This window comes from Triticum aestivum, chromosome 1D (genome assembly GCF_018294505.1).
Source record: "Triticum aestivum cultivar Chinese Spring chromosome 1D, IWGSC CS RefSeq v2.1, whole genome shotgun sequence".
Lineage (NCBI taxonomy): Eukaryota > Viridiplantae > Streptophyta > Magnoliopsida > Poales > Poaceae > Triticum > Triticum aestivum.
In genome coordinates this window covers 371,782,003-371,795,075 of record NC_057796.1, presented here as the reverse complement: position 1 = coordinate 371,795,075, position 13,073 = coordinate 371,782,003, and positions in this window count along the sequence as shown.

Genomic DNA, 13,073 nt, shown 5'->3' with positions numbered 1-13,073 from the left:
ACCCCTGACCCTATTTATAAGGCGAAAGGATAAGTGTCATGCGCGGGAATCGAGGAGGTCAAAAATGGATATGTGACAGCTCAGATGCCTCGATTTTCGGAGATTCATTAAAAAAATAGGAGATACATTAAAGATTTTGGCTTTGTATAATATTAATGAGAGGTGACGTCACGACAGGTTACCATGATATTAGAAGATGACGTCATGGCGAGTTACAAGGTTTTGCAAGAATAATGAAGAAGGAATTTTTCTAAGTGTTGAAGATTGATATGAACAAGTTCAAATCAACCTGGGGCTAATGTTGGGGATATGACTATTGAGTTAACCCGCCCACGAGGGGCCGGGTTAAGCCCATGGCGGTTTATCAAGACAAAGCCATGAAGATCCTGAGAATGGCGGTTCATGAAGCAGACTTACTAAGGGCCCAAGCCCGAAGGTGGTTTAAGGCCCATAGGTGTAAACTGCCATATTTGTATGACTTGTATTGTAAGGCAAGTATAATTGGTTCACCGAGCCGGACACGTTGTCCATGAGCCGGCCGGGACTCCATGAGCCGCTGGGCGTCAACCTGTGTATATAAAGGGACGACCCGGCGGCGGTTTAGGGCAAGAAACCAGAGATCGAAAGCTAGGTCAAGCGTATTCGCTCCCTGGTAATCGAGACATAAGCAATACCACCTCAAACTGGATTAGGCCTTTACCTTGACCGCAAGGGGCCGAACCAGTATAAACTTTTTGTGTCCTTTGTTCCGTTTAACCCCTTTAAGCTAACCTAGTTGCGATGGCTCCACGACTAAGTACTCACACTAGGACATCTGTCGTGACAATTCCACGACACATGATGAAACTCATGGTGAGGTTTCTTCAGCTGAGCATATGAAGGATCAATTATGGCTGCTGCCAGGGTCAACATTGAAGGCTGAGAGGAGGGCACCAGGCTTGCCTTCTGGAGATCGAAGGGCTGGCCTACAACGAGGCCTATTCGAACCAGGACACTCCTATCGTTCCTAAAGTCTACAGTAATGAATTTCACTCTTTCGTCCTTGAGGAAGTTCTTAAAATCCTGGCACTCAACGTCGGCATGGCATATGTGGTAGACCAAGCACACATTATGTACGCAAACCTGGAACACGGCGGGCTTCTTCTTCGCTGCCTCCTTTAGAATCTTCTCGCTTTCCTGGACTTTGGTGTACTTAACATCTAGCCAAGCGACCCATTCATCCTTTGAACTTTTGAACGTGCGCATGAAGGGAGCAAGGCATGATTCCACCCTCGCGGATCTACGGGTGTAGATGACGATGAACTCATCGCCGGTGATGGCTCTAACCTGGTACTAAGCGGCGATCATGGAGATTTGGGAGGCCATGGATTTTGGAGGCGGGTTATGAGAAGTTGCACTAGTGTAATGTGAAAGGGCGGGACTACTGGGAGCGAACTATTGTCAGGTAGAATACGGGGACGAGTAGGGCGTGCGAACGGCATGGGGTTGTTGGCTTGCCCGGTGGATAAACGGCTGCATGCCCCCAAAGAGTTCTCGAGTACTATGCGGGACCCACTAGATGTCATGTCTACTAGACCCATATCGTAGGCCTGACGGTATAGCTTCTGCGTGTTCGCACGGCATGCCAGCGCGTGGATGAAACTTCACTTAATTCCGTCAACCGTCGCGCCTCCCACGACCTTCGCCTCCCTCGCGTGGTCGCGCCCTTTGAGACTTCGGACGGCTATAAATGAGCAATTTTTTGCCTACTCCGCATGCATGACACTCCCTCTGGTCCTTTTTACTCCACGTAAGATTTGTGTCAAGTCAAAGTTTGCAATGTTTTTGACCAAATTTATACTAAAATATCAATATCTACAATACCAAATATATTTTATGAAACTACGTTTTATAATGAGTATAAAAATATTGATTTGACATTGTGAATGTTGATACATTTTTCTATAAGTTTGGTCAAAGTAGTGGTACATTGACTTCAGACAAAACTTATATGCACAATGCAGACTAGTACCTCCGTCCAGGTGCGTGCCGTGTCCTATCTAGTCATCACAACAAGGTTAGCTATTAGAGTACTACTACCCAGCTTCTAGTTTAAAGGTTTCGATTCAAAAATTTCACCTACTCTTACCAAGATGGAGGCGATGGAATAGTTTTTGTAGTCTTTAAAACTACTCAATTAATGCTCTCGTTCTTCACAAAAAAATGTGTTTACCAATGCATTATCGCATTGCATGCATGCATGAACACTAGTAAATGACAAAGATTTTTACATGCACTAGCAAGATGCCCGTGCATTGCACGAAACATCAAGATGCATTTGTATGAGTAGTTTATCTTGTGGGAGAAAATGATGAACGAGGGAAGGCCTTATCAGCAAATGTGGAGAGGAGTGCGGTTAAATTGTTATAATTTCCTTCCTATCCGTTAGATATAGATCGGACGGCCTATATTGCAGGATGGCAGGCACACCATCATCACCAACTCTGCTTTTTATAAGAGTAGATGGAGATTAGTTAATATTCTCTTTAGGCTACTAATAGTGGAAAGTATCATAAACTAGTATCATGTGCATAATACCAGTGTATGATATGGGACTACCTTTATAGTGCCATGCATGACACAAAGTTGCATAGTATTTAACATGATACCGTATCTACCTATGTTACTCTAACCCCCCTCTCTTCTTTAATTCTATGCCACATCAGCATGTTTGCTATTCCCGTGTGCATGATACCAGCTAAGATATCACCACTATGGCCAGCCTTAATCATCGCATGCAATAATTTAGTGCACCTTGAAATCTCAACATGTGTGGGTCGTGTATGTTTTTAATGACTTGAGACTATACCTAGCCCGGCATGCAAGATGACTTATTATGCACCATTCCCCATACCTCCAGGAAGCTCGTTCATCTCCAAATCTTTTCCTCTCCATGTGTGAAAACAATCTGCCTGCTTGACTCTCCTTCTCCCTCTAGCGGTCCCACCACTCCACCCCGTGTGGAAAAAATCTGCATGCATGACTCTCCTCCCCCCGCGCTCGTCCAATCCGTTGTGACCAGCAATATTTCCACCCCTTCCCTCCCCCGTAATTTACTCCAACAAATATTCCCACGTAGCTGTTACGTTAATCACGCAACATATCTTACGTAGGTGTGCCATTGTTCGCTATAAATACTGCGCCTCCCACGACATTCGGAAGAACGCTGACGTTCATCGCTATCTCCTCCCCCTCCCTCTCACGTCGACCACCATGGCATCGCCCCTCCCAAGCCCTAGGCGCCCCTCGCTGCACCGCGCGGACAGTCACGCGTCGCCGTTCCGTTCCTTGCTGCCACTAGTCGAGGAGGACGCATCGGCATTTCGCTCCTTGCCGCGACCCGTCGAGGTGGACGCGTCGGTGTTCCCAGTCTCACCAACACGCGCGTCGGAGGACGCGTTGGCTCCCCGCTACGAGGAGAACGCCGTGCCGCCCGCCGAGCCTCCCAGCCTTGAGGAGCTTTGGAAATAAATGGATGTCGCCTTTTGGGAGGCTTTGCCTTCGACAGAGCGCGCCAAAATGGAGGCGGAGAAGAAGGCCGAGGAAGAGAAGCGCGCCGCGAGGTATGCTACCTGGAAGGCCTATGCCGCGTCCGAGAGAGTCAGGCAATTGGCTCTTTGCAAAAGGCTCGTGCGAGGGCCGTGAGGGTGGCGGAGGACGCCCGTGCCAATGACCTGAGTGCAGTCGGGCCCAAGCGCCTCATCTACGCTTGGCGGTATGTGGTCCGAGTGCACGCTTCCAGCGAGGAGGAGTACCTGTTGGCGCTGGATCACCACACCGGTGAGATCGCGCTCGCCCGCCGGCAAGCCACCAAAAATCACCTCGCGAGTTCCGAGGCTAAGGAAGAGGCGTTGTGTTGGCGCGCTGGGAAACGGCCGCGCACCAGGGCAGTTGTGGCGCGCCGCAAGCGCTCCTGCGAGCGCCGTGGCTTTATTAGGAATAATTTAGTTTCGTAAGGTGATCTCATTAGTTTTGGGACGCAAATGATAAATCCTGAACGTTCGGGAATTATTAGCGTCCTTAATTAAGTATGTAAAAGGAAAAGTTTGGAAACCTTGTGTATCCGTACGCATTTTGTAAGTGCGTGCATATAGCACAAACTTTACTATATACTACCGCACTACACGTCTCTCTCTATATATGCTTGCAGACTATGCTACTACTATTACTTATGTACGTGCAAATGCACGTTGTAACATTACGATGCGGTTTTGTAAAAGTAGAAAAACAGCAGTAGTCAAGCTTGTGAAACGATTCAATGCAAATGAAATGCAAAAATGCTCGTTTGATTGTTTACTTTTAGCTTCCTTCTCTATGGTTATTTCTCTATCTTACTTTGTACGGAGTATCTCACTGGTCGGGAAGGCATGCAAATTCACAAACCGCTTCCTACACCCTGTATCAAATTTTTGCCTAACAAGTTGCGCCGTGCAATTGGAATTCCAACTTGAGTACTACTACTACTAGGAGTACCAGGGGCCTGTTCTTTTAGGCCTCTAGATTAGTAATCCCATAACTACTACCTCCGTCCTGGTTTATTGGTCCCCATTGTAATTTGTGTCAAATTTTGACCATAAATTTAACTAATGAAATGTTTATGCATGTCACATGCACTAACATTTTACCAGTTAAATCTTTGGTCAAAATGTAGCACAAATTACAATGGTGACATATAAGCCAGGATGGAGGTACTAGTAGTTTAGAAGCCCAAATAAATGAGTGAGGCGCCTTACGTTACTCTCCACTGTGACTAGTCTTATGGGAAAAGCTGGGGAAGAGACGGCTTATTTTTAAGCCGCCAAAAGAACTAGCCCTAGGAGTAGTAGCTAGGGATCGAGTGTGCGAGATGAACCGAAGAAAGTAAATGTAGAGAGATGAAATGCAAAAAGACGGAGGGAGTGGTGGGGTTTTGTGATATGACGGCTTTACTGCCGCGCCACGAGCGGGGTGAGACTCCCATGCAATGCCGCCCTCTACACTATTACTACCTCAGTCATGGTTTATTAGTCCCCCATTGAATTTGACTGAAGATTTAACTGACAAAATGTTAGTGCATGTCAACAAAAACTATATCGTTGGATTCGTATGTGAACATAGTTTTCAATGATATAATTTCTGGTGACATGCATGAGCATTTATCGTACTATATATAATGTTAGTTCAATTTATGGTCATACTAATATATAGTAAGGTGCCCGTGCGTTGCACGGAACAGTGAAATGCATTGATCAGGGAGTAGTTTATTTTCACAAAGGATGTGGGGGTCATCTCATGTGTAACGAGCATCGATAGGTTTCTTTGGATATTATTTCTTCTCTAGAGCTCACAAACATCCAGGTGAAATAGATAAAAAAGTATCTTTTGCAAACAAAAGCGTTCAACTGTTCAACCTGCATCCAAAACTTGTGAAGAAATAACACTTATTGTGCTTTGCAAGAAATGATCTTTAAGAATTAGTTTTTGAGTATCGATTGCTATACATGTTGGCTACAAATGACATGGCACTTTTTTATAGTCAACAATTGCCTATACTATTAAGTATTAACCATGCTCCTATACACCTAGACAGAGGGATTAAATCAGGATGACTTGCATGGGGGCAGAGGAGATGTAAGAAATGGTTCATCATAAGTCTTTCACCAGTACTGTAGTAAAAATTCTCAGTTAATCTCATAAATGGCAAGCAAGAACTCTAATGGAGCAAAAGCATACATGGAAGATTCTAGACTAAACCATAAATGGATACACTTTTATTCAAGCGCGATACTCTAATAGAGAAAGATCATGCATGGAAGGTTCTATACTATATAAATAAGAAGTCTCCACATGCTTAGATAGCGGATTACATTGAGCGAAGACTAATGATCAACATTTAACTTGGTAATGCATATGTCCAGGTGAACCTCCTTGGAGTCCTCGTGCACCATCATGGGGGGGGATCATACCATGCGTCTTCCATGTCCACATCAGCGGGAACGGAGCAGCTCGGCACAGTCCCAGTCAGCGTGATGGAGGCAGTTTGGGCACCCACGTACGTCTAAGGGGCAGTAACAGTGAGCACGCACCCATACATCGGCCTCATGTCACTCTCAGCGGCGTTTCCCCTGACGCACACTACAGAGACGGGGCGAGGGCCTGCGCAGGCCTCGCCGGTGCCCATGATCATGAGGAAGACGCTGCCGTACTCCTCCGAGACTAGCAGGCGGCGGTGATCCTCCAGCGACCCCGGCACGGCGAACGGGTAGCACGTCTCGTACTTGATGTTCACCGCCGCGGGCCTGTAGTGATCGACAGATGGTTGCGTGAGGTGATGCGCGAGGCTCGCCGGTGAGCCCCAAACTGGCGACGTGCCCTCATAGCAGTAGACGCGGGGCACCTAGGAGGCATCGACCAGGCCGTCCATGAAACAGGAGTGGCTGTAGGGGACGTTGCGCCAGTTGAATATATGAGCATGTTACTACGAGATTTAATCCGAATAAGCACAAAATAAATCATGACAGCAATAATAGAGATTAAACTAATCATGTGGACTCGCATAGTATATGAACAAATCGAATCTAGGGCACAGACTAGAAACATGAATTCTACCATGATTTTGAACAGGAAGGACAGAAAAACATACGGTGCAATGGGAGCAGCACCGTTGGCGTTGAGGTTGTCGCCCATGTCGTTGAGGAAGAGGTTGCCGAGGTTAGGGAAGAAGTCATTGTCAGTGAAGTCGTCGCTGCCAGCACTCGCTCGAGTGCGCTCCCCAAATTCCAACAGCGCCCGCCGAATGGAGCGCATGAGGGAGTGGTTGTAGGGGACGTTGCAGCCGCAGAATGGAGCGCATGAGTAGCACACGAACCAGTAGATGGTGCTCCTCCCTAGTCACTATCTCTACTCTTATCTCTATCTCTACTCCTGTTATCTCTACTCTCTACTTTTCTACACTTATAAAAAACAGAGTTGGTGATGATGGTGTGCCTGCCATCCTGCAATACAGGCCGTCCGATTTATATCTGACGGATAGGAAGGAAACTATGGCAATTTTGCAAAAAAGGTACCCACACACCTCTCCACTTGCAAATAAGGCCTTCCCTCGTTCATCCTTTTCTCTCACAAGATAAACTACTCATACAAATGCATCTTGATCTTACATGCAACGCACGGGCATCTTGCTAGTTCTTATAAAAACCGAGTTGCTGATGATGGTGTGCCCGCCATCTTGTAATATAGACCGTCCGATCTGTATCTGACGGATAGAAAGCAAACTATGACAATTTTACAAAACATACCCGCACCTCTCTCCACATTTATAGATAAGGCCTTGCCTCGTTCATCCTTATCTCCCACAACCTCATTGCCGAGCAATAAAAAAAGGAAGTCTCTGGAACAATATGGCATGGTGGCCGCTGCGGGCGCCGTCCATCACCATGCCTCCGCCCAGTCCGACCACCAGTCACCACCATGCCCCACTCCCCCTCACCTTATCTCTCATCTTTCTTGAGATATCATTTTTTCAATGAAATTGTCGAGATACCATTTTTCCGATAAAATTCTCGAGATATTATTAGTTTTTACACATGGGATTACTCCTGCATGGGTCAACCACAACAGGTGTTTTGTAAAAAAATGCATCTTGATGTTCCATGCAATGCACGGGCATCTTGCTAGTTTTTTGCATATAATTCCAAACACCACGTAGACATGGTGTTTGACCATTTTACAACTATGTTAGTATCATTGTTAGTGGCCAGCCGGTGCAAGTTATAACCCGGGTGTTTTAACCTTTTTTTAGTAATGATATCTGGCGATTGTTCGCCACAAGCTCAATCCTGGCGAATCCCACGTAACCGTCAGATTTCCATCTGACGGTGGCCTATTTTTAAGCCATAATATTTGAAAAAACCGCCACCCTTACACATGTACTGTAATTGCATCGCGGGGGTTTGCAACTGCCATGTCTCCCAGCGAACGTTTGCTGGGGATTGGAGTTAGGACCGATGCCGGTTCGTAGTCGTTCCACGCTCGGGCATTGAAGTTTGCAACTATTTTATTTGATTAGAATATAGTACTCCACCGGTGCTAGTAGTAGAGAAGAGTCCTACTCCACTACTCTATATGCAAACTAGGGCATAGTAGTAGGTACTAGAACCGAGCAGCGTCCGCCGAAAGAGTGGCTGGAATTCGCTCCCCACAGAGGTAATTAAGCTCATTGTTTCGCGTGTGGACAATCTCAGTACCATGCCGCTCGCCGCGTGCTAGTCGGGGCTATACCGTTTACTCAAAGCCCTCAGGCTGGAGCTTTTTAAGCCAGCTCCTTGCTTGCTGATGCCGCCTGATCTTTAGAAACGGCATGTCACGCAGCATAATGATCATAGGGTGGCGAGCATCAACCCCCTTGACTGTGATCCGATCCTCGTCAACCTCAACTACATTAACGGTATGTACTGGGTCGTCATGAACACGTCTTGGATGGTGCTCGTCGACAGTCGCGGCAGCTGGATGCTCGTGGAGGTCTACACCCGACGATTGATCCCCCTTCATTCGATTAACACTGCACTGCTTTGGCACCGCGGCCCAGAATACTCGGAATCTTACAGTAGCCAACATGATACCAAGTTTGATTTGCTCAAGGTTTTAATCTACCAAGTGCCCACAAGATCTGCGAATTATAAAGACTTCAGGCTAATTGCGTTCTTCAACCGCGGTCTCGCCTATCTGACAGGTCACCGCGGTAAGTGGGTAAATCGGCATGTCCATCACAGGATCATACATCCTCCATGGTTCTCTGATGCCATTGAACACAATAGCTTCATTTATGCTGTCGACTCCTTCTATGGCTGGACGTATTGCTGGCCTACTCCAGTCATCGCTACAAATGGTTGTTACAGCAGTATGTTACTTTCCTATGATATCATGATGGCTTGCTTATATTAATGTCAACATTTACTAAAAAAATAGTCATGCTCATAACATGTTGTTCTTAAGATTTACTACGGTAAGAGCCCTTTTTTATTTGACTGCAACTTGATATGATGTTGTAGGCCGCCTGGTGTCCCTACCCTTCCTAATCCCAGAACCTTTCAAAGAAAAGTGTCATGGCAGTTGCAGGTGGTTCCTGGGTCATCCAGACGGCGGCGAACGATTGATGATCGTTCGCATGTACCGGATGTGTTGTTTCGCGGAATACAATCACAGTCACTGCAAGGTCTTTGAGCAGGATCCCAGCTTCTCTGGGCCTTCAGGAATTTAGGACTGGAGGCTGGTAAGTAGCCTTGGTACACGCTCTCTATTTCTCGGACTGAATTACCTGATTAACAAGGAGATAACCGACGGCAAGGATCATGATGGCAGCGCGGTTCCGTTCATCAGGCAAAACTATGTGTATACAACGTACCATGCGTCTCTGCATGCACCATACCCTGATGTGTGCCGCCACGCTCTGCAGCCCAAAGTAGGAGAGAGGGTCGCAAGTATCAGACTTCGGCCTGCTGGCTGGAATTTCCCCCGTCAGGCACCCATCTGGTTCAAGCCGTCAGCCAATCTCCACAGCTTAATGAATAGTAACGTCTAATTGAGCCAGTTAGTTAGATGAGTACACTTGGTGTAGTAGGATCTTTATTTAGTTTGATGCATACACTTGTTCTTTTTGGGTAGCCCTTTTGTAATGATGGCTGATGTTTGGTTTGGAAGAGAGAGCTGCGTCTTTACTCTTCTGGCCTGCTTACTGCTTTTGTTGCACCCCCAGCCCTGGTTGTTGCTGCTGCTGCTGTTTTTAATGTACAATCAGTAGTATATTTCATCTGTTGGTTGAATAAATGTGTTGTTAGAATGACAAACACAATGTTTTGGAAGTCGTTGCACGGTCTGATCCTTTAGTGCCTCGTACCGTACGTAGCGCATACTATTTTTGGTACGAAACACATTTTCCACTTGTCGATAACATGCAGCCCACTGATGAAGGCCCAATAGAGGAGCCCATAATTAACTGGAAGGGAGGCTCTCACATGAATCTGGCCCAGGTACATGCTCATGGTCCCCTAAACATAAATAAGTAAATAAATAAAGCTAAATGCTCATGCACCAGTTCTTTCAATTCACAATTTGAAAAGTCAAATTTTAACAGGAGGATATTATTTCCTAGGATAGTGTCGTTACATTCAGTCGATATTATTCTTAGGCAAAGATAGCAACCAGTCTTCTTTCTCCCACTATTTTCTTCCTGCAACCAGCGGACCCATGCAAATCGTAGTCAACATCATAAATAGTTCCGGTCCATTTTTACTTTTTGATAAGAATGGCCAACCCAGCCCAACACATTGGCGACAACACTTTATCCTCCGCCATGGTGCGCTCGCCGCGCCGCCGCCGTCTAGCCCTGTCAACATAGTGAATCGGGAGAGGACTGTAGTTGTGAGTATGACAGTACGGACCCACCAGGTCCACTCCCGAACACAAGCAAGCGCCTCTTTTACTACTCAGATGCACCCCTTGTTTTTTTACACTAATCCACCTTGCTGATATCTGGGACTCACATCATTGTCAACGTATAGTCAATTAACGAAAGAATTGCACAACTTTTTTTAGGATTTGTTCGGAGGAGCAGGCTGTAAACTGGGTTGTGCGGTCTCTGTGGCCCGTCTAACAACATGACCAGCCCAACAGTTTTTTCTTTGAGAAAATAGGCAGCCCACTATTTCTTTTGGAAGAATACCCAAGCTAGGCCTATTTGTTTTCTCCGATTTACCGGGCTGCAAATCTTTCAAGACGAGGAGGGATGCATTCCGGCCTGGCCAAAGAGTATGGTAAGTATATCTTAAAAGTAATATCAAAGGGGTTGCAAATTCCAAAAAAAATATAGCAAATGGGTAGTTAGTTTCTTTTTTTGTTTTTGTTCTACACTGATATTTTATATTTCATTGGATTTTAACATGACATAGTACTAATTTATTTTTAAATTTGCTTTAGTATGGTTACTAATTCTTGGATTAAGAATATTTTGTTCCCAGGCAAAAATATGTGAATTTCTAAAATTTCGCACATTTTGTAGTTCAATTTTTTAACCCTGGCACTGACCAGAAAATAGGCAGCAATTCTAAAAATGGAAAATGGACTGCAATAAATTCCATATGAATTAGCAAATGAGTAAAAATTATAAAAATAATAGCAAATGGGTTGTACACCCCACATATTTCGAGGCTGACTTGTTTACGCAAGGCTTTGTCAGTCAACACACGATTCTAGCAGCAGGGACTATAGGATGTCCATCCAACGGCCGACGTGCTTCTTCAATATCTGATCTTCCTGCTCCAGCTTCCCAAACCAGCGGCGGCGGGACTGCCTTCTTCCTCCTCTTGTGGCCCGCTGTGATGCCGCGCAGCCTTCACCGGCCCACCCTACTCCCTCCGCTGGCCTGGGCGCACGCAATCAACTGCCTCTTTATTACGCGAAAAAATGATTCCTCCCACTGACATCTTGGACGCACCGGTTTAGAGGCTAACCTGTGGGCCTACTAAGTTGACGCGTACGCATGGCTTTGTCAACTTAGACAATAAATGATTCTAGCAGCAGTGACCGTTGGATTTGAATTGAACGGTCCTGATGCTTCTTCTATCGCTGCTCTTCTTGCACCAGCCGCCCAAACCAGTGCCGGCGAGACTGCCTGCTCCTGCCTCTAGTGGCCGGCTGTGCTGCCGCGCAAGCCTCTGTATTTTGCAAAAAAAGTCCCCCCGCTGTCAGCTCGGACCCACCAGCTATATCTTCGCACGCAAGGAATTGCCTCCTTATTACGCACAAAAAAATGAATACTCCCCCTGCTAGCTGGGACCCACCATAGTGGGAGGCTAACTTATGGGCCTACTAAGTTGACGGGGACGGAGGGCTTTGTCAACTTAGTCAACATGAATGACTGTAGCTCCACTGACAATACGATGTCCATCCAACGGTCGTAGTGCTTCTTCAACCTCTGGTCTTCTTGATCCAACCGCCCAAACCAGTGTCGGTCATGCCGCGTGTTCCTGCCTCTCGTGGCCGGTTGTGCTGCCAAGGAGGCCTCACTGCCCCTACTACTCCCACCGCTGGCCATGCCATCCCTCTACTCACCCACACCCCCTGTTATTCTGCGGTGACGGCAGCCTCACACCATAGCCGAACCAGTGAACCCTCGTACTCCTCTCCGCATGGGCATCCACTGTCGCTTCTTCCCGGCTCCGTGTCGTCCCCTTCCTAGGTCTCGCCGTCGTCCACTGCCTTGGTGCTCTCGGTGCGGCGTGGTCAATGTGGTCAAGGAACGACTTCCATCGAAAGAGTACTGTACGTGGAGAGGCTGACAGCTGGGTCCACGGCCGCAGCAAGGAAGTGCCTCCTTATTACGCGCAAAATAATGATTCCTCCACCTGACAGTAGGGACCCACCGGACGGGTCACCGTATTTGGCAAAAAAAATGTTTCCCCCTGACAGCTGGGACCCACCAGCTACATCTTCGCACACAAGGAAGTGCCTCCTTATCCTCCTTAACAGTCGGGACCCACCTGGTCGAAGCGTATGTAGCGTTGTCATTCTGGTCGCGAACGTGTACGTACATACTGGTCGACCGGCCTATCTGCAGGCTGCAGTGATTAACCATGTTGAGTAAGGAAGGGCATGTGTCGTAGCAGAGGCACGCACGTAGCATGTACACGTATGTACAGCCAGGGTGCAAGAAAGTAAATACGGCCACATACGTACATACGGGCGGGGTCTCGAACGCCTACTCGCGCATACGTACGGCCAGGGCTCGTGTACATGGCTGGGTCGAAATGGAGAAATTGCGTCATCGTGTTCATCGGGAGGCAACGAAATGCGTCGTGTTCATTGGGAGCCAACCGGCTTGGACGGAACAACCGATCGAAATGAGGCCTGGCGTACCGCAGAACGGAGGAAACGGCCTTGTGTTTGTCCGCCTACGGTCGAAACGGGATCCTATTCATCGGGAGGGGTGTGGCGTACCGCAAAACGGAGGAAACGGACTTCTCTTGGACCTCCTACGGTCAAAACGGGGTCCTGTTGAA